The 20,940-nt window shown below is 45.8% G+C and overlaps 2 long non-coding RNA genes across 2 annotated transcripts; both read right to left on the reverse strand.

Moving 5' to 3' along the window:
• Window positions 1-5,422: 5,422 nt before the first annotated feature.
• LOC135969809 (uncharacterized) lies at window positions 5,423-6,774 on the reverse strand. The gene is made up of 2 exons (XR_010585216.2): window positions 6,563-6,774; window positions 5,423-6,386 (listed from the first exon to the last, which is right to left on the reverse strand). It is a non-coding gene; the product is annotated as an uncharacterized lncRNA (long non-coding RNA).
• A 5,939-nt stretch (window positions 6,775-12,713) lies between these two features.
• Window positions 12,714-20,469, reverse strand: LOC102126977 (uncharacterized). The gene is made up of 2 exons (XR_006696958.3): window positions 19,901-20,469; window positions 12,714-13,983 (listed from the first exon to the last, which is right to left on the reverse strand). It is a non-coding gene; the product is annotated as an uncharacterized lncRNA (long non-coding RNA).
• Between the last annotated feature and the right edge of the window lie 471 nt (window positions 20,470-20,940).

Consider the following 20,940-nt stretch of genomic DNA (forward strand, 5'->3'; position numbering starts at 1 on the left):
AAGGGCACGCCTGTTTCAGATCTGAGCTGGCACTAGGATGTATCCTCCGCCTCTGGAATCTGGAGCCCGCACAGACTCCACAGGCAGGGCAGAGGCCAAAAGTCAGGCCTGGAGGCTGATTCCTAAGCAGACGGCCCAGCTCTCAGCAGAACACCTAGGGAAGGGCTGCGAAAATTATGCAGCCTCACGTGCCACGCCAGTCTGGCTCATGCACCTGCATATTTTGGGCCTTCCCTCAGCTGATGGGGACTGCTTGCATGGAATGACCTGGCGCCCCTGGGCCAGGGACAACTTTGTTTTTCAAAACATTGTTTCCTGTAACAGCTTGTGAAGAACTGAAAACCACAGATGGAATGCCCCCAGACACCAGAAACTCTGCACACCATCTCCCAGTCAAAGATGATGATTCTTGTGACATCATTATCTCCTCCACCTCTTCCTGTGGCAGGTACCTGTCCCCTAAGTGGTTCAGGCCAGGCCTGCACTTCCAGAATGGTGTTCTTCAAAGGACATCCCCCCATGAAGGGCAAGAGGGTTACTTGGTCATCCAAGGCAACTGTGGTAAATGGCAAGGTGACTCCAGGCTGTCCCAGTGATAAAAATGCTGCCACATGAAAGAGGGTGCCCGGGTAGAGACACCTAATCCATCACAGTGATGCGGAGACATGGCTCCCCTGGGGTTTTATCCCATGTAAGAGGAGAAGGAACAGGGATGGGTGCCCCAGGTCACACAGCAGACTGAGGGATCCTTTGACTCCACATGTTTTTCCAGCACACCAGAATATTGAGAATAAATGACACATTTACTGAGACATGCATTCGAGGTGGTTGTATGCAAATGAAGTTATTGTGGCTTACATGTGTGAGCTATTATGAGTTCAAGGCCGTGTGTCTGAATATAAGCTGGGATGCCTTTTCTTCTCGCCTGGGAGACAATAGAATGTTCCATGAGGATCAAAGAGCCGTGAGGGCCAGGCCAATGTGGGAGGAGTATGGAGAGAGGTGTCTGGGAAAAGAGAAAATCGGCAGTACCAGCAGGCCCATTAGGATAGAGTAAGGAGTTGCCAGAAGATGTGGGCTGGGAGCGGACAGATCCGCAGACGCAACTCCTCAGCCAGCAGCACCAGGCAAGAGGTGGCGAGGAAGAGGGAATTGATTCAGATCAAGTATAGGAACCATGGGAACTGTCCCCCAGGCTGGCCAGAGCCATCCTCTGCTTCCATGACTGCCTGAGAGAGTCCAGTCACTGCACACTCGTGTCTTCACTGCAGGATCAACACTGTGGCTCTGGAAGACCTGACTGAATGAGTATCCTGGTGACCCCCCAGGAGAAGTCACTGAGGGGATCAGAGTGGGTGACCCACTGTCTGCACCCAGGGCCTCTGACCAAAACAGGAAAGACGGAGAGCAAGCAGTCGGCTGGCCTGGGACACTCAGGCCAGATGCAGGAGGACCTGTTGCATTTAATAAAAATGAGTGTTCAATCATTATCTGGGAGAAATTGGAAGCCCCATACATCGCTGGTGGGAATGCAAAATGATGCGGGTGCAGCCACCGTGGAAAACAGTTCGGTGGTTCATCAAGTTAAACACAGAATTACCTCTTGACCCAGCAATTCCACTCCTAGTTATATACCCAAAAGAATTGAAAGCAGATGTTCAAACAAAAATGTATGCAGAACGTTCATCACAGTTCATAGCAGCACTATTCATCATAGCCAGAAGATGGAAACAACCCAAATGTTCATCAATAAATGAATAAACAAAAAAAATGGCATACCCACACAACTGAACACTATTCAGCCATAAGAAGAAATGCAATACTGATCCATGCTACTACATGGGTGAACCCAAGAGCATTATGCTGAGTGAAAGAAACCAGACACAAAAGGCTACATGTGGTATGACTCCACTATATGAAATAGCCAAAATAGGGCCAGGAGTGATGGCTCAAGCCTGTAATCCCAGAACTTTGGGAAGCTGAGGCGGGCGGATCACTTGAGGCCAGGAGTTTGAGACCAGCCTGGGCAACATGGTGAAATCCTGTCTCTACTAAAAAAAAAAAAGAAAGAAAGAAAGAAAGAAAAAAGATTAGTTGTGCATGGTGGCAGGCACCTGTAATCCCTGCTATTCAGGAGGCTAAAGCAGGAGAATCATTTGAACCTGGGAGGTGGAGGTTATAGTGAGCCGAGATCGCGCCACTGCACCCCAGCCTGGGTGACAGAGCGAGACACTCCATCTTAAAAAAGAGAAGAGAGGAGGGGAGGGGAGGGGAGAGGAGGGGAGGAGAGGAGAGAAGAGATTCAAAATAGGCAAATCTATACAGATGGACACAGATTCATGGTAGCCAGGAACGAGAGAAGGGTGAAGAGCCAGGGAGAGGCTGCTAATGAGTATAGATATTCTATTTGGGATGATGAGCAAATTTTGGAACTAGAATGTACTTAAAGCCACTGAATTGGACACTTTGAAATGGTTAAATTGGTAGACAGTCCCCCGCCCCACCACCCGCCGAAAAAGATATCCAGCAATTTTCCTCCTTCCTAAGTTCACAAACTTTTATTTGAAAAGAAACTTGATCCACAACAGATTAAAATCCAAGTTGTGAGCTTTTAGTCATTCTCTGATGTCAGATTTGCCTCATCTGGAAGCAACACTATGTTTGGAGACTGTGCTCTAAGAAGCTGGTCCCAAAGGAGGAGGACAACGTCTGGCCAGCCTCGTCCAAGTCGCTGTCCAGTAATACCCCTTAGCTTTGCAGAGGACTTGCAAGACCTTGAAGACCTCACTTTTCACTTCTCATCCTCGCTTCTACATTGTGACGACAGACAGGGCCGTGGTTATTGATACAGAAGAAGAAGCTGAGGTTCTTGGGGATGAGGGCCAGTCGAAGGTCATCACAGCCTGAGGGAAGCAGCACCTAGACTCTGTGCAGTGCTGCTTTCCCCCACAAGCACCTCCCTGGTTTTGACATATCGTCTCAGGCTGAAAGCCTCAGAATATCTGGCAGAGAACCACTGTGAAGCTCCACAGTGGGTTGCCTGAGCGCAGTAGTGACATCAGAGAGAAGTATTCTTTCTCCAGTTCTGCCCCTAGGGAAGCAGCTGGCCTGCCTGAAGGCAGCAGGGAGCGGTGAGGAAATGAAGTAAAACTCAGGGTCTTAAAACCAACACTAGAGTTTTTTTTTCTTTTTATTTATTTCCGCAAGATTAGTCACCCAGCCACGTCCTTTTAAAAAAATCGCAAGGGCCAGGCGCAGTGGCTCACGCCTGTAATCCCAGCACTTGGGAGGCCAAGGCAGGTGAATCACCTGAGGTCCGGAGTTTGAGACCAGCCTGGCCAACATGGTGAAACCCGTCTCTATTAAAAGCACAAAAATTAGCCGGGCGTGGTGGCGGACACCTGTAGTCCCAGCTGCTGCGGAGGCAGGAGAATGGCATGAACCCAGGAGGCAGAGCTTGCAGTGAGCCGAGATCGTGCCTCGGCAGCAAGAGCGAAACTCCGTCTAGGGGGAAAAAAAAGTCAGGCAGCGGCCCTGTGGCTATAAATGCTAAATATATCAGATGATCCACAGATTCCTGTCTCCAGCTCAGTTGTCTTCTGAGTTTCAAATACCTCCATCTATGTCTACTTGGATGTAGAATGTGTGTTAGGTTTTTCAAACATAAAGTATTCTAAATGCCACTTTTGCTCTCCCTCCCCACCTGATACCTATCCTATCCCTGTGGTTTTCAAACATCAGTATCTCCATCTCAGAATTTAAATAACCAATCAGGCAAGGTGCGTGGCTCACGCCTATAATCCTAGCACTTTGGGAGGCTGAGGCAGGTGGATCACCTGAGGTCAGGAGTTTGAGACCAGCCCGGCCAACATGGTGAAACCCCATCTCTACTAAAAATACAAAAATTAGCCGGGTATGGTGGCGCACGCCTGTAATCCCAGCTACTCGGGAGGCTGAGGCACGAGAATCACTTCAGAATGCACCAGAAACTCTGCACACCATTTCTCAGTCAAAGATGATGATTCTTGTGACATTATTGTCTCCTCAACCTCTTCCTCTGGGCAGGTACCCGTCCCCAAAGGCAACTGGGTTCAGGCCTGCATTTTCAGAATGAATGGCGCAAGGAGGCAGAAGTTGCAGTGAACAGAGATCGTGTCACTGCATTTCAGCTTGAGTGACAGAGCGAAACTCCATCTCAAAAATTTAAAAAAAAAAAAAATTAATGAAAAACAGTATCTCCACATGATTCAGTAATTCCATTTCTGGGTATACATCCAAAAGACTTAGAAGCAGGGTCGCAAAGAGATAATTGTATACCCATATTTATAGCAGTATTATTCACTACAGCAACCCAAGTGTCCATCCACAGGTGAACAGATAAGCTAAATGTAGTCTATGCGTACAATGGAATATTACACAGTGTTAAGAAGGAAGGAAAATCTGACACATGCTACAACATGGATGAATATTAAGGACATTATGCAAAGTGAAATAAGTCCGTCACAAAAGGACACACACTGTGTGATTCCACTTAGATGAGATACCCCGAGTACTAACCTTTACAGAGACAGAAAGAAGAATGGTGGTTGCCACGAAGGAGAGGTAAGAGGAAATGCGGATTGTTGAAATGGCAGAGAGTTTTAATTTCGCAAGATTCAGAAAGTTCTGGAGATGGGTTGAACAATAACATGAATGCATTTAACACTACTGAAGTGTATACTTAAAATGGTGAAGGTAGGACATTCTATATTTTTTATTTTTGTATTTTAGATTTTGTATTTTGCCACAGTCTTTTTCAAAAATCCAATTCCCTCCTAGTTCTCTGTGCCCCTCTGTGATCGGGCCCCGCCTCCGTCTCTGGCCTCATTTTCTACGCCGCCTCCCCTACTCCCTCAGTTCCAGCCCTTTGGCTTTCTGGCTGACACCCGTTAAAGCGTTTAACACCCCCTAAGGCATTTCCACCTGGAATCTTCTTCCTCCAGAGAGTCTCATGACTTACCCTTCCACTTCCACAGGGTCTGCTCAAGGAGACCTTCCCTCACCACCCTTTCTAGAATGGCAGTCACCCTGACTTTGTTCCTTTTTGCCACACTTCCTAACTTGACATCAGGTTGTTTATTTAGAGACAGGGTCTCGCTCTGTGGCCCAGGCTGGAGTGCAGTGGTGTGATCACAGCTCACTGCAGCCTCAACCTCCCAGGCTCAAGTGATTCGCCTGCCTCAGCCTCCTGAGGACTCTGGTCCCGAGGGACCAGAGATTCATGCCATCACCCCCAGCTAATCTTTTGAATTTTTGTAGAGACAGGGTCTTGCTATGTTGCCCAGGCTCATCCTGAACTCCTGAGTTAAAGCAATCCTCCCACCACCACCTCCCAAAGTGCTAGGATTATAGGAGTGAGCCACCACACCCAGCCGACATTATACGTGCAATTGTCTGCTTGTTTATTCTTTCTTCTTGTGAGAGCAGGAGTTTTTGTCTGCTTAGCTTACCACATAACTCCTGGCATACAGTAGGTGCTCAATAAGTGCACTGTATGTGCAATGAACTGCTGAGAGAATGTGAGCCCTGCAATACAATCTCACATAGAAAGACAAGGGTGGGGGTCCCCAGGGACTTCAAATCATCTTTCTCACTGCTCAGTAAATGCAACTTTTTCCCTGGACAATAAAGAATGGAATTGTATATGTACAATACTGAGAGTGCTTAGAGAAAATAGTGACAAAATTCATAGCAGCCCGCACACAGCAAAGCTCAGTGTTCATGGAATGCAGATCTTTAGTACTGGCATGATTTTAAAATTCAAACATAAGCTGTTTTTCCATGTTCTTTAACCACAAATAAGGCTGCTGGTCTGGGGTCAGGACACGGTGGAATCAGGAGGACTCCTGGGTCACTAGTGCCACCACTGACTTGCAGTGTGACCTTGGAGAAGCCAGTGTTCCCTCACTGGGCCTCCGTTTTCTTTCCAGTCCTATATAAGGACCAGGTTGCTTCCCGTGGGTCCCTTCTGACTTGAACATTTTTGCAATTTCGGAAAGTTGTAGTTCACTCATTCTTCAAGATTTCTGAGAGTTGAAGTTCATCTGAAACTGCTCCTTAGTAAGGCTCCTTTTTTTGTCCTTCCCTCAGTCGGCAACGCAATACAGAAAAACAGTTCTACCCAGGAGTAAAACCACAATGATTCATGTCATGTCAAACCCAAACGCAATGGGGAGGGGAGGGAATAGGGATATTTACTCATTCTTGGAATAAGAAGGAGTTTGAACTCAAAACTGCATTATTCACGGTAACATCATTCATCGTGACAAGCTGCTGTGTTTTTTCATGGGGTTGTAAGATGTAATTGCTCAGGCATTCAGATGGCATTAGAACGAGGGAGAGTCATCCTATCAATAAAAACAGAACAAACTCTGTCTTTGGGGAGGCCAAGAGTGAGGCTTAAGGAAAGGGCACAGCAAGGGAGACTGAGGCTGGGGCATTAAGCACCGGGGCTGGGGGTGGGGTGGGTGCTGCAGTTCCCCGCCCCCAGCGCGCCCTTCCTACAAGCCTGCCCTGCACTCACCGTCAGCTGAAATGAAGCAGGAAGTGGAGCAGGGGATCTGTGGGCCCCACAAGCTCAGAGGAAGGAGGGCAGCAGGAACTTTCAGTGCGTGGCTATAGGAAATTTACCAAGTGGAACAGGAGACTCCAAAGAGTTCATGTGCTTTTCCAAAGAAGGGTCCAAAGGCACTTAGGCCAAAAATAGATGAATAGATGAGTGAGTGAGTGAGTGAGTGAGTGAGTGTACGTGTGTGTCAGTTCTGGTAATCTACAAAGACAAGACTAGCTCTCCCCAACTTAATCCTCCCACCCACCCCCACACCCCCTTCCATTCTTGCATGTCTGAGCCTGTCTGCCTGGCAAAGGGAGAGGTGAACTCAGCAGCCTCTAGGTAGAATTAGGAAGAGAAAATTAGGCTAACAAGTTTGGCCACCCCTGCTCCCCCCAAAAAAACTGCTATCATCAAAGGCGAAGGGCCATTACATTGAGAGTCTACTCTGGCCTCTGTGACCAGAATTTGTTCTTGTGGAATGTTGTTTTCACCAAGATATAAAAAGCTGTGACCCCAACCACGTAGGTGCCCACCACTGCCACTGCTCATCCACCCCACCCCACTGTCACTCATGCACAGATGGCCCTGTGGTCTCGTTTCCTGAGAACCTCAGCGGATGCAGAATCACTCCAGCCCTCTGAAAACTCCTTAGCGTCTTAGCATTGTGAGCAAGAGTGGCATTAGTCATTTGAGGAAGTGGTGGTGACCAGCAGGAGACAACCTTCATTGAAAGCAAAAATGAGGTGATTTCACACAGTTCTGCAGCAGAGGCCTCTCCCTGAATGCAAAGGTCATCATGACAGGAGACAAACACATGGCAATTCCACTGGGTGATAGTGAGCAGGTGTGCCCTCTGGGTATGCCCAGAAATAACTGGAGTTGGACATACTCAACGACAACCAGACATCCAAGAAAACAGGATGCCATGAGTAGGGCTAGCAGACAAAAGAAACACTCACAGGGGTTTTAGATATTCAACTCACTAGACACAGACTAAAACAATTCTAGCTACTCTATTCAAAGAAATAGTCAACAAGTTTGCAAATTCGAACCAGGAACTGGAAACTATAAGAAGTGTCACACAGTCACATAGTTGATATAAAAAAAGAATTCAGAATAACTTCCAGAGGTGAAAAGTACAATAACTAAAAATTAAAGAGCATATAAGTGGCTTTAACCACACTTTGAATCCAGCTGAAGAATTCATATACCAAAATTAAAGCAGAAGAAACATTGACATTACAGTATAAGAAGACAGAAAGATTAAAAACCAGAAGAGAGCGTAATAGAGTATACAGTGAGTCAACCTAACATGCATTTCATGGCGGTATCAAAAGAAGTAAAAGGAGGGAAGGCCCAGAAGAAAATATTTTAATAGGACAGGCGTGGTGGCTCACACCTGTAATCCCAGCACTTTGGGAGGCCAAGGCAGGTGGATTGCCTGAGTTCAGGAGTTCGAGACCAGCCTGGCCAACATGGTGAAACCCCATCTCTACTAAAAATACAAAAATTAGCTGGGTATGGTGGCAGGCGCCTGTAATCCCAGCTACTTGGGAGGCTGAGGCAGGTGAACCTCACTTGAACCCGGGAGGCAGAGATTGAAGTAAGCCAAGATCGTGCCATTGTACTCCAGCCTGGGCAACAAGAGTGAAACTCCATCTCGCCGGGTGCGGTGGCTCAAGCCTGTAATCCCAGCACTTTGGGAGGCCGAGATGGGTGGATCACGAGGTCAGGAGATCGAGACCATCCTGGCTAACACGGTGAAACCCCGTCTCTACTAAAAATACAAAAAAAAAACTAGCCGGGCGAGGTGGCGGGCGCCTGTAGTCCCAGCTACTCGGGAGGCTGAGGCAGGAGAATGGCGTGAACCCGGGAGGCGGAGCTTGCAGTGAGCTGAGATCCGGCCACTGCACTCCAGCCTGGGCGACAGAGCGAGACTCCGTCTCAAAAAAAAAAAAAAAAAAAAAAGAGTGAAACTCCATCTCAAAAAATATATATATTTTAATATTTTCATATATAATGATGGAAGAAGGAAGGAGGGCAGGAGGAAGGAAAAAAGGAAGAGGGAGGAAGGGAGGATGGGATGAAGGGAGGAAGAGAAGGAAGGGAGGGAGGGAGGAAGGAAAGGAAGGAGGAGGATGGGGTGGGAGGGAAGGAGGGAGGAAGGAAGAAAACTTTTAAAACAGCCTTAGGAAGAAAGAGATTGCCTTTAAAGAGGCCATAAATAAACAGTCAGCTGACTTTTTTTAAAGCCACAGTGGAATCCAAAAGAAAAGCCTAGATCCTCTAGCCATGGAAAATATCCCTCAAGAGTGAAGATGAAATATAGACATTTGGGACAAGAAAAAAAACCTACAAATAAAACCCCAAGAGCATTCACCACTAGCAGATAATCATCTTTTAAAAGGAAAAGGAGTGTGGTACCCAGAGCTGTGTGGAATGTTGGAGCTGACATTTTACTTGGAGCTTCCAACAGGGAAATCGCTCCTTGATGACCCATGTAGATCAATGATCATGGACATCAGTGTGAACCAGATGGACCCCACACATGTTTTGGCACCTCAGAAGCCCCTGGGATGTGTGTGTGTATATATATATATACCTCCAGGGAAAACATGGAACCCCTAAAATGACATGGGAAAACAGGGGCTCGAAGCAGGAGCTAAATTCAGCTAGAGAATAATAAAGTTATGCATCTCGTGGTGCACAGACTACTGAAGGCAGGCTTTGCAGAGAGCTTGGAGACCTCTAGAGCTGCATCTTAGCCACCCTCCTGAGTTACTAAGGGAGTCAAAGGACATAAGTCCTCTTAAAGCACCTCAGAGGCAAGGAAAGCCATACAGATTTGAGGCAATGATCATACTTGAAATCACTCCCTTGAAGTGACCTAAAGAGTATCAGTAGGGCTCAAGCAATTAAACAATTGTCAAATGCATCAAGCATCTGTGATATGAATTCACAGGCACATCTGAGCAAGAGACCAACAGTAATTCTTCATGTTGTGACTAGATCTTGGGAGAACCCTTGGAATTCCCTGGGAGAGCTCCTATCTAGGACTGGCCCACTCTCCTGGCTTCTCCTGCCAGGAGCCAAGTTCAGAGACTGAGGGACTGAGTTCCTTCTCCCTAGCTTCTCCCTTGTAATTCCCAACAACTCTGACCGCTGGCAGCTCTCCCCTAGAGGCTGGAGGGCTACTGATGATTCCAGGGAAGTGGCTGCTTGCACCAATCCTAACCCCTGATAACGCTAAAGATGCTGGGGAGGAATCTCATTCCCAGGATCATAAAACTTGGTGAAGAGGAGGGGTTTGAAAAAGATTAATAACCTGCTAAGGATGTGACCAGACTGACTTCTTGAAAACAAGGGACTGGTGTGTGTCTTCTCTTCCCATGTAACATCCCAACTGCCTGGTGAACAACCAGCTCAAGGAAAAGAAAAAGGAGATTTGCTGCTGTTGCTAGCACTAGGGATCCAAATACATTAAGGCCCTTGATGGGGGAGTTAAGCCTGCCACCGTCCAGCGTCATGGGGTAACCAAGCACTATCTGCTCTCTAAGTGGTAAACATAATTTTCCCACGTGGAAGACACTAATCCACATCATGCTGAAAGCAAAGTTATAAAGTGAGGCCGTCCCACCCCACCACCGCCCCCACCCCATCTCGGTCATGAGCATCCAGGTGCCTTTTCTTTTTAGAGACAGAGTGTCATTCTGTCACCCAGGCTGGAGTACAGTAGTGTGATCATAGCTCACTGCAGCCTCGAACTCCTGACTCAAGCCATCCTCCCACCTGCCTCCTGAGTAGCTGGAACCACAGGCACACACCATCATGCTTGGCTCAGGGGCTGTTTATTGAAGCTTCTTCCACCCAGCTCTGAGCCTTGCTCCTGAAGTCATCCTTCGACCAGGGCTGCTGGCACCTCAAGCCACTCTGGCCCCTGAACACCCCCCAGTCACATTAGTCCTGGCTCTCTCATTCTTCATGATGTCCATCAGGCGGAGACCAGCCAATGGGAGGTCAGACCCACCCTCCTCCAAACTCAGCAACATGTGTGGGCTTTTACTATGTGCCTCTTCACAAATCTTTTTTCATTTTTGTGTCCCTTAGGATAGGAATTCCTAGCTCTACTTAACAGATGAGTGTGGGGCCAGGCATGGTGGCTCACGTCTGTAATCTCAGCACTTTGGGAGGCCAAGGTGGGAGAATCACCTGAGGTCAGGAGTTCAAGACCAGCCAGGCCAACAGAGTGAAACCCCATCTCTACTAAAAATACAAAAATTAGCCAGGCGTGGTGGCAGGCGCCTGTAATTCCAGCTACTTGGGAGGATGAGGCAGGAGAATCGCTCGTACCCGGGAGGCAGAGGTTGCAGTGAGCCGAGATCATGCCACTGCACTCCAGCCTGGGCGACAGAGCAAGACTCCATCTAAAAAAGAAAGATGAGTGTGGTGGGCAGAATAAAGTCCCCCAAAGATGTGCACCGCCTGACCCCTGGGACCTGTGAATGTTTCCCTCTGTGGCAAAAGAGACTTTGCAGACGAGACTAAGTCAAAGATCTTGAGATAAAGATATTATTCTGGATTATCATCGTAGCCTCTAAATGCAACCACAAGTGTTCTTATAGGAAGGAGGCAGAAGGAGATTTGACAGGAGAGAAGGCAATGAAACAAGGTGTTGCTCTGCTGGCTTTGAAGATGGGGGAAGGGGTCAACACTTAAGGAATGCAAGGAATGCAGCATTAGAAGCTGGCAAAGGCAAGGAAATGGGTTCTCCCAGAGCCTCCATGGGGATCTTGGTCCTACCAACATCTTGATTTTAGCCCAGTGAAATTGATTTCGGACTCCTGACCTCCAGAATGCTAAGAGAATAAATGTGTGTTGTTTTAAGTCAGCAAGTTTGTGGTGCTATATCACAGAGGCAATAGGAAAGTAATAAAATGAGTAAACAGAGACGCTTAATGCCTTGCTTCAAGTCACCCAGCAAGTCGGTGGAGCTGGAATTCACACTCTGGCTTTTGGATTCTAAGCCTCATATTCTTTCTGTTACACCATGCTGCTTCTGAGACTGCAGCAATTGAGAGTGTAATAATCAGGGAACAGATAAATTAGGTAAACTGTGTGTGTGTGTGTGTGTGTGTATGTGTGTGTATGTGTGTGTTAGCAGGATTAGACAATAGGGTATGAAAGAGAACATGTCATTGACTTGTATTTATCTCTCAAACTATCCAAAGGAAAATTGACAAACACCAAATACAAATTATAAAAAGGTGCCATTAAGCTCAACATTTTGCCTCTGTTTTTTCCGGTCTTCATATTGCAAAATAGTGATGCTCTTGTTCTGTCCACATGTTCACCTAAAGTACTGGTCTTACAGAAAGTCTTGAAAGAAAACAAATGGGCCAGGTGTGGTTCTCACATCTGTAATTCCAGCACTTTGGGAGACCAAGGAGGGTAGATCACTTGAGATTAGGAGTTCGAGACCAGCCTGGCCAACATGGTGAAACCCCGTCTCTACTAAAAATATAAAAATTAGCTGGGCATGATGGCACACGCCTATAGTCCTAGTTACTTAGGAGGCTGAGACAGGAGAATTGCTTGAACCCAGCGGATGGAGGTTGCAGTGAGCTGAGATCGCACCACTGCACTCCAGCCTGGGAGACAGAGTGAGACTCCGTCTCTCACAACAACAACAAAAAAAGACTGTTCCTTGTGAGCCCTATCAAATAACAGAAAGTGTATAGAATAGATACAAGCCGGGACTTGGGTCCTGAAGGTCAGAGTTCAATGTTTGCATTTCCTAAAGGAAATCTAGGGCAAGCACATCTCTAATGGACAGTGGTCGCTTTCGTGCCAGTGATACGCCTTGAGCTCTTGTTCACTTGGTACATGTTGGATTTTCTCCTTCATTTTTAACTCCTTAGGAATCCCTAGAATGGTAAACTGGGAAGTCATCTCATTTAACTTAACAAGGAATCTGGGGCCCAGAAAGGTTAGGGGTGGCTCAGATGCTACTGGTTATGACCACAATCTGATGGGTCATCGTTACTTGAAGGGGTGAGCGGACCTTCGCTTAACTTCCTTAAGGCTCTCAATGGAAGAACCGCAAGTGTCTGCCCCTTTGTCATTTTCTGAAAAAGCAATTTATTGTGAAATCCTCCCTGTGGCTGAGCTATTCAGTACTTTTTTTTACCTACGAAAACTCCACTCTGGTTAGTTGCTGCTTGGACATGATGCCATAGCATTATCTGAGAGGTCACAACACATTTTATGTCCTTGGTCAGAAATAGAAAAACAGAAGCACAAGACCCCTAGCCAGAAGATGACAGCATGCCGGAGCTTAGTGTCGCCAAGCTTTCCTTTCTATTTTTGGAAGCTTTAACTTATTAGGCAAACGTATCACCCAACAAACACTGGGAAATGTAGGTTGGAAAGGTCCCGCTAGTTGATTAAATTCCCTCATTCTCTTCCAAGGCTCCCCACAAAACTGAAAGCCCCTTATCAGCTCTCATAAGAACAATAGAAGGAAACAAGCACTTTCTAAGCCTTTGATCCTACTCCTGCCTAACCTCCTAATTCAGTCTTTACCCTTGGTTTTAAAGCCACCAACACCTCTCCTGCTCCCAGAACTTTTCTCTAGCTGGGACTCCCATCTGCTGCTTTAATTAGAAGATGTGGGTGAACAGCTGTTTGGGAATCAATGTGGAATCAAGGTAGAATGTTATTGATGCCCAGGTAGCCATCCTCCACCTAAACAGGGTCCTGCCAACATCATTGTACTGCCCGGCTTGCTACAGCACAGTGACAAGATGTGCTGGTGGTATCTTTCAGTGGAGATTGTACCTTGCATTGGACAAGTCCTCACAGGTGCCAAACTCATGTCAGACAATAAAGCAGGACTTTAAATAGCATGGCAGTGGCAATCTAGAGCTATCATAAACTCTAATTATCTGAATCAGGGGACTTTGCTTATTTTGTCAATAACATCTACTGGCAGAGAACTCCCAGGCCAGGGAAGCAGTGGGACTCCCCACAGGGAAGGGGAGCCACCGCCCTACTAAACATGCATGGTTTATCTTCACAGTGGACAGTTTGGTGGCCTTAGACATCATCTTCTACAACCACATCTACATCCTTCCTTTCTGTTTCAAGTTGTTCTCTTGAGAAACTGTTCAAATTTTGAGGAACTGAAAACGTACTGCCTTAAATCCAACTCATGCCGAGATTTCCAGGTTTGCTTTGAGGAATCCACTGGACTGATGGTGACTTGTTTAAAATTCTTCAGCTCTTCTACTATGTCCAATTCAACAAATAGTTACTGAGTGATTGCCATAGCAAGTCTCTTCTGAGCTGGGAGACTTCAGGTTTTCTCGGACCTCATGGAGCTCCCAGTCTATCTGGGAAGACAAAGTTAGGAAATAATGAGCATTGCAAAGTGTATTATAAATAGCAAGGAGATGTTAGTCTAGAGGGCCAGCTGCTGCTGTTGCCACTGAAACAAATTGAAGCCAGAAAGAGAACCAGAGGAAATGCAGGAAATGTGCCTGAAAAAAAAAATAATAATAGCATGGTGGCCACCCACAATGGTGATCAAGTTTTTTTCCAAGTTCTAATGAAACATCCATTCATTTTTATTTTGTGAGATTGAAGCAGTAATAGCTGGGTATACAAAGAATTTCCTGTAGATTAATATGAAGCTGGAAGGAGTTGATAGACTTCAGCAGTGATTTGGGCTATTAATCCAAGCCAGTCATTCATTAACCCTCAGGAAGTTTTCTGTGCCAAAGTCATTATTATTATTATAAACTAAACCCCAAGCCCCAAATGGGTGTATGGCTACTTTTCTCTCCAGGATCCTGAGTGTTTGAGTCAGTCAGGGAGCCTGAATCATTTCCTGAATTCCCTTCTGGTTCATGGGGAGTTAGACTTTGTACAATGCACTTGCTGCCAAGGGAACCCAGCAAAGAGCCTTTTTGAGAGGTAACTATCGCTCTTGCCTTTCTTCATGAGGTCCTAAGTGGCTATGGCAGGTGGCTGGTTGTCTCCCAACTTTTGTTCTTCTATACTTCTGTAGTATAAATTTTAGCCAGCAACATGGCTGCCTGGCCAAAGACTACATTTCCCAGTCTCCCTTGCAGTAGCCATGGTCATGTGACTAGGTGAAGCCCACAGAAGTGATGAGGGTCACATCTTGATCTTGCCCTCAAAAAATTGGTAGTATCATCGACCCCCCATGCCCAGTCCCTTTCCCCCTTTCCACTGCCGGAAGGAGAGGACGAGAACCAGGGTATCTCCTTAGACACAGAGATGGAAAGCACGTATTAAGGATGTGGAGCTGCCCCAGCAGACCTGATCTGCTGACCTCCAGACTGTGACATGGAAACAGATCAACTTCTCTCAGTAAGTCACTGTACTTTGGAGCCTCTTTGTTACAGCAGCTAAGACTGTACTCCTACAAACACAGTGCCTACCAAGCAAACCCTGTGGCCCCAGCTCAGGGACCTTTCCATATTGCATGTTGATGCATCAAGGCAGTGGCTTTTTTTTTTTTTTTTTTTTTTTTTTTTTTTTTAAACATCTCAGGCTGGAGTTCAGTGGCACAATCTTGGCTCACTGCAACCTCTGCTTCCCAGGTTCAAGTGATCCTCCCACCTCAGTCTCCCGAGTAGCTGGGACTACAGGCAAATGCCAACCATGCCTGGCTAATTTTTTTGTATTTTTCTAGAGATGGGGTTTCATCATGTTGCCCAGGCTGGTCTTGAACTCCTGAGTTCAAGTGATCTAACTGCTTCGGCTTCCCAAAATGCTGGGATTACAGGCATGAGCCACCATGCCCTGCCCACAGTGGCTTTTTAAATACATTGTCTCATTTAATTATCCCAGTAGTCCTATGTGGTTGGTATTATTGCGGTACCATTTTAAAGATCAGAAAACCAAGGCAGAAATAGATCAAAAAACTTGCTCAAGGTTCCACAAGCAAGTAGGCAGGAGAGTGAAGATTCCAACCAGCCTTGTAACTCCCTGTTGCCTCTTCCCTGCCTATAAGATGACTAGGTCACATCAACATTCCATTTGAGGTCCAGGTAAATACATACCCTGGGTTAAACAAATTCCAGAAAATAGTCTAACTTGGCTCTGTGTGGGTGTAACCCACTAATCTGGCTTTTCTAAAGGCAACAATGATCGGTCACCCTCAAAAGCTCTACCTGGTGGTTCAATAGTTCAGCAGCTCCACATTGACTGAATTCCTATTGTGTTCCCAGGCATTAAGTTTGACACTGGGGACATCAAAATGGGTAACACATGGCCCTGGATCTCAAGGAACCTGCCGCCTGATGGAAAATAAGAGAGAGAGACACACTTAAATGGATGATTTCAGCATAATGAATGTGACAAGAGATAAGATAAGGGAATGCATCTCGTATCACCGCTTTTCCAAGGCTTCTCCAGGGGTAAAAAATTACCCAGTGGGTATTTGAAGGAGAAAGTAAATAAAAGAAAATCTACAGAGACCTGTGCTATTTGGTAATATGTGTTATTTTATCTAATCCTTACCACAAAACTAAGAGGGGTGTAATTTTATCTCTGTTTTACAAATGGGGAAAGTGAAGGCCAACAGGACCTAAGTTCCCAAGTTCCTACACTCCACAGGAGATGCAGTGTTGAAATCTAGGTTAGCCTGAGTCCAGAGACCACATTTTAGCTACTGTTCCCAAAATAAAGAAGCTGATCCTCTCTCTTGGGAAATTTTTCTTTTCTTGAGTCTTTTGACTGGAACACAAAACACCTGGAATTATGAAAACAGCTAAGAGAAAGGACTAGTTCTTTACAACACGGCGCTTTCTGTCAGTCTCAGGGAAAATGTCTTTTGTCAGCATGGAAAGAAAAGCAAGATTGTAGGCAATTACTGTTTCTTTTTTCTGGGAGCTGCTTCTCCCCAAAGCTGATGGTATTGATTCTCGGGGGTTCGATCACAGTTTCTGGCCCCCTCGAGGTCTGGCTAATCAGCCCCCCATCCTTCCTGCTAAGTCAAGGGCCCAAGGGATGGGCATCTGTCCAAGTAAGGCCAGCCCGAGCTCATCTAGGATTCGACATGTGACTGCTGGGAGAAGAGAGAAGGTCCTTTTGCCCCTCTGGGCATGAAGCCAGGAGGCCTGGAGGTGAGGCAGCGTGTTCAGTCATAGAAGCAATCAACCAATCATTCAATCAATTTTCCTGAAGTCCTAAGCTGGGTTAGGTTCAGTTTCTTTTACTTGCCAATGAAACCATCCTAATACTGTGGGGAAGGTCTGAGTACAAAAAGCAAGTTTACAATGTAATTTCAATACTTACATTCCTTATGTTTATTTCTGATTTTATATGTCATATACTTTATATATATAATATTTTCAAATATATATACAATATATATTAAATAGATAATATAGTCATATACAAAATATATAATATATTCATATATAAAATACATATGATTTTACATGTAGAATACTATATATTTGTGTATTTATTATATTTATTATATTTATTATGTATTATATTTTTACCTATTTCTTATATTTGTTATTTCAATGCATAGAGTTTCAACTGGGCATGATGAATTCTGCCTGCAATCCCAGCACTTTGGGAGGCTAGGATGGGAGTATCTCTTGAGCCCAGGAGTTCAAAACCTTGGGCAACATGAGAAAGACCCTCGTCTCTACAAAAAAAAATTAAAAATTGGCCACGATGGCATGCACCTGTAATCCCAGGTACTTGAGAGGATCCTTTGAGGCCAGGAGTTTGAGGCTGCAGTGAACTATGATTGCACCACCGCACTCCAGTCTGGGCAACAGAGTAAGACCCTGTCTCAAAAAAAAAAAAAAATTAAGAGTTTTCGAAGTTCTGAGAATTTCAGGCACCCCACCATTTTCAAATGAAACCACACAGACACATGATAAGGTTAAATATTTGGAATCACCATCTTTTTATGTGGCTCCCACAGCAGAGGTTGTTCATGCATTTCATAACTAAGGTCTGGTCCTCATTTTTATTTGTAAGTGACAGAGGATGCAGACGGTAACTTCTGGTTTAGTCACCAGTCCCACTCTACGAGATGTCAGCTGCACATACTTAAGAGTTGTTAAATTTATGTTTCCTCCTGAATTGCCATCTTTGTCTAACAAAACCCATGCTATGATAAGCTACTTCCATTTTTCCTTCTTCTAAAAGGTATTACTCAAAATGGATTTCCCCAGAATTTCACAGTTTTCTAGAATCTGTGACCAAAAGTGGGACTATTTTCCATCTCTATACTGGAGGCCTGGCCTGAAATGTAGGCAGGTTTAGGGGTACCTACATGGGGTGTCATCAGGGCTTTGGGGTTCTTGCCTCACTCCAAGGCCTTAACACCTGCTTCCTGAGGTCTAAGAGTCCTTCCCCATGGAACAATCTCAATTAGAGATGCCTTCAGAATGTAATTCTGCCTGGGAGAGGTGACACATGGATAAATCCACAGTAAGAAACAAATAGGTGAGAGCCGATTCTAATTCTGCAGAGAGAAAGGGTGAAGTGAGAAAAGGTGGACAGAGGCTGCCTGATCCTGGGAGAAGCAGCCCACGAATGGGGAGTGAGGAGGAGGGATTCTGAAGGAGGAGACTGAAAGTATAGGACCTGCCCCCACAGCTCAGCCTGGCCAGCCATGGGATAATCCTGCCTGGGGCTTCCACTAGCCACATGACCTCAGGCAATGCCTTAACTTCTCAGTATCCTCATCTGGAAGTGGAGACAATCATACCTACATCACAGGGTGTTGTATTCCTAAAATCCCTCAAATCTATGGAGTGCGCAACACAATGCATGAGGTTTGCTATCAGTGGACAGAAATTTAATCCCTAAGGATGTCAGGTAAATATTTGTTGAATGTTAGTGAATGGATGAATGAATAATCAGCCCTCCCTCCATTCAGTCAACCAATTAGTAACCTCTTATCCCACATCTGCTTTGAAAACCACCACATTCAACATTCATTCAAGAGATTATTTATTAAATGCATACTATGTGCCTGGAAGTCAGAACCCACTCCGTAATTTTCCAGGTCCAGCATAAAATGAAAGAGGAGGGTCTTGTCCAAAATTTACTAAGGATTTCAAAATAGAGACAGCAGCGCATGCAGCTGGCCACACCATCAGCATTTTAGGAGCCAGGGACACAACGGTGACAAAATAAACAAGCACTCTTACCCTTGTGGAGTTTACATTCTAGCAAGAAGAGATAGACAATAAACCAAATTGTTTTGTTTATGCAAGATGTATAAACGAATATATTAAATATATATATATATAGAATGTTAGAGGGTGATTAGTCCTGGGGGGGGGCGGAAATGGATGAGGAAAATGGGCGAGGGAGTGGAGTAGGGGTGTTATTTGATTTTAATGAGGATGGTCAGAAAGACTCAACTGAGAAGGGGAATCTGAGTGAGAACTGAAAGAGACAAGGGATGAGCTGAGCAGGTATCTGGGGAAAAGGCTTCCCGACAAAGGGAACAGCAAGTGCAAAGGCTTTGCCAGGAGCATGCTCGCTGTGTCCAAGGAAGAGCACGGGGCTTGGAGCAGCACCAGATGAAGTCAAAGAGGTAGAAGGTCTGAAGGACTCCATCCAAGGCTCCTGCGATTGTGCAAGTGACACACAGGGTGGCCTGACACAGAGTGAGACAGAGAGGTGGTGAGAAGTGAGGAGATTCTGGATGTCTTTGGAAGGCAGGGTCAAAGGATTTGCCGACACACTGGATATGGCATGTGAGCAATAGAGAGGGGTCAAGAAAGCTCCAAAGTTGGGGGACTGAATAAAGCCCAAAGAAGAATAAAGCTGCCATTGCTGAGAGGAAGAGGTGGTGAGGAGGAGCAGCTTTGGGGGCATCACAGAAGCTCAGTTTGGGACACTCATCTTAGCGGTTCAAATAGAGGTACCGAGTAGACAGAAATAGGCATTTCGTTGTTGGGGATGGGGACGTTCAAGCCGGAGGTACAAATGTGGGTGTCATCAACAGCAATGCAGGACATAAAAGGTGTCAACCTAAATAATGACGGAGAGAGACAGGATCTCCACAAAAAGAGCTTATTTGGGAATTGCAGAGGATTGCAACCTGGGAAACATGTGCTGGGATGAATCATAGGCATATCTAAAGAGATTGGGGCTAAAGAAAACTTCTACAGACCAAAAAACGGAGAATTCCACATAAGCTATTTGGAAACAAAGACCATTGATTACAGGAGTTGGCGACGTCGCATTGGTAGAGGCTGCCATTGCTGGGCAAGTGTCCTTAAGCCAATGACTTACCTCGAATCTTGCGTACGTGAGGAGTTCCTGGCATAGTCCCTATCATAGGCATATGTGCAGGGATTCCTGGTGAGAAGTCCTGTTACAGGCATGCGGGTAGGCTCGCTCTTCATGGTCTCCGCCTCCATTTTGTTAGGGTTTGACGGAAGTCACTCCATTCTGATATTGATAACCCCCACAAAGGAAAGGACTCCCGGGAGCTCCAGTTCACCTGGAGAGATGAGCAGGCAGTCACAGATGAGTGCAGGCAAAGAGCTGAAAGAGGGCATCAGAAAATGGACTCCGAATGTAGGGAGTGATATGAGCCAGACATGGAGGAATGGAGCCAGACTGACCAAGAAGAAGCCACAGAAAGACCTGAGCCTGAGCAGCGACCCCAGGGCATCTCGTGGAATTTGCCTGTCCATTCTACCTGCAGAATAACTACCAAATCAACCTGTTTCTCTCCAACGCCACTCCCAGCAGCCCAGGTTCTTCTGCTGTTGCTGAGATGACCACAGGTGGGCTCCCTTCTGCTCTCACTCCCTCCTGAGGCGTCCTCGTCACAGGAGCACCTGTTCTTAGAATGTAAATCATATCTAATCACTCCCTTGTTTAAAACCCACCCTGGGCTTCCACAGGTTTTGCATTTCAGCTAAGGAAAATCACGTGAAAACTTTTCAAGGCAGTGGGGCTCCAACAGGCTGTTGAAAATCCATCAGAGGGCAACAATAAGCCTCGTTACTCCAGGCAAAAGGAATCAGGGAAATCAGTGTTTCTCAAGCTTCTTTTGGCCAAAACCCACAATAATAAATATGTTTTATACCCACACGCTGTAACAATCATTACCCTAACTATACAAATTCACTTTTTAAAAATGCTATTCTGTTGTATATCATTTCATTACAATTTTTGTAATGCTGGCCACAATAAACTCCATTGATTTCACCAGCCATTAATGCGTTGCAATCTGTGTTGTGTTGGTAGTAAAAGGCAAGGAATTAGGATGACCTGTAGTGGAATCAGTGACTTAGCCAGGTGAATCAGTCTAGCTAATAACA

This window comes from Macaca fascicularis, chromosome 3 (genome assembly GCF_037993035.2).
Source record: "Macaca fascicularis isolate 582-1 chromosome 3, T2T-MFA8v1.1".
NCBI classification, from domain to species: Eukaryota; Metazoa; Chordata; class Mammalia; order Primates; family Cercopithecidae; genus Macaca; species Macaca fascicularis.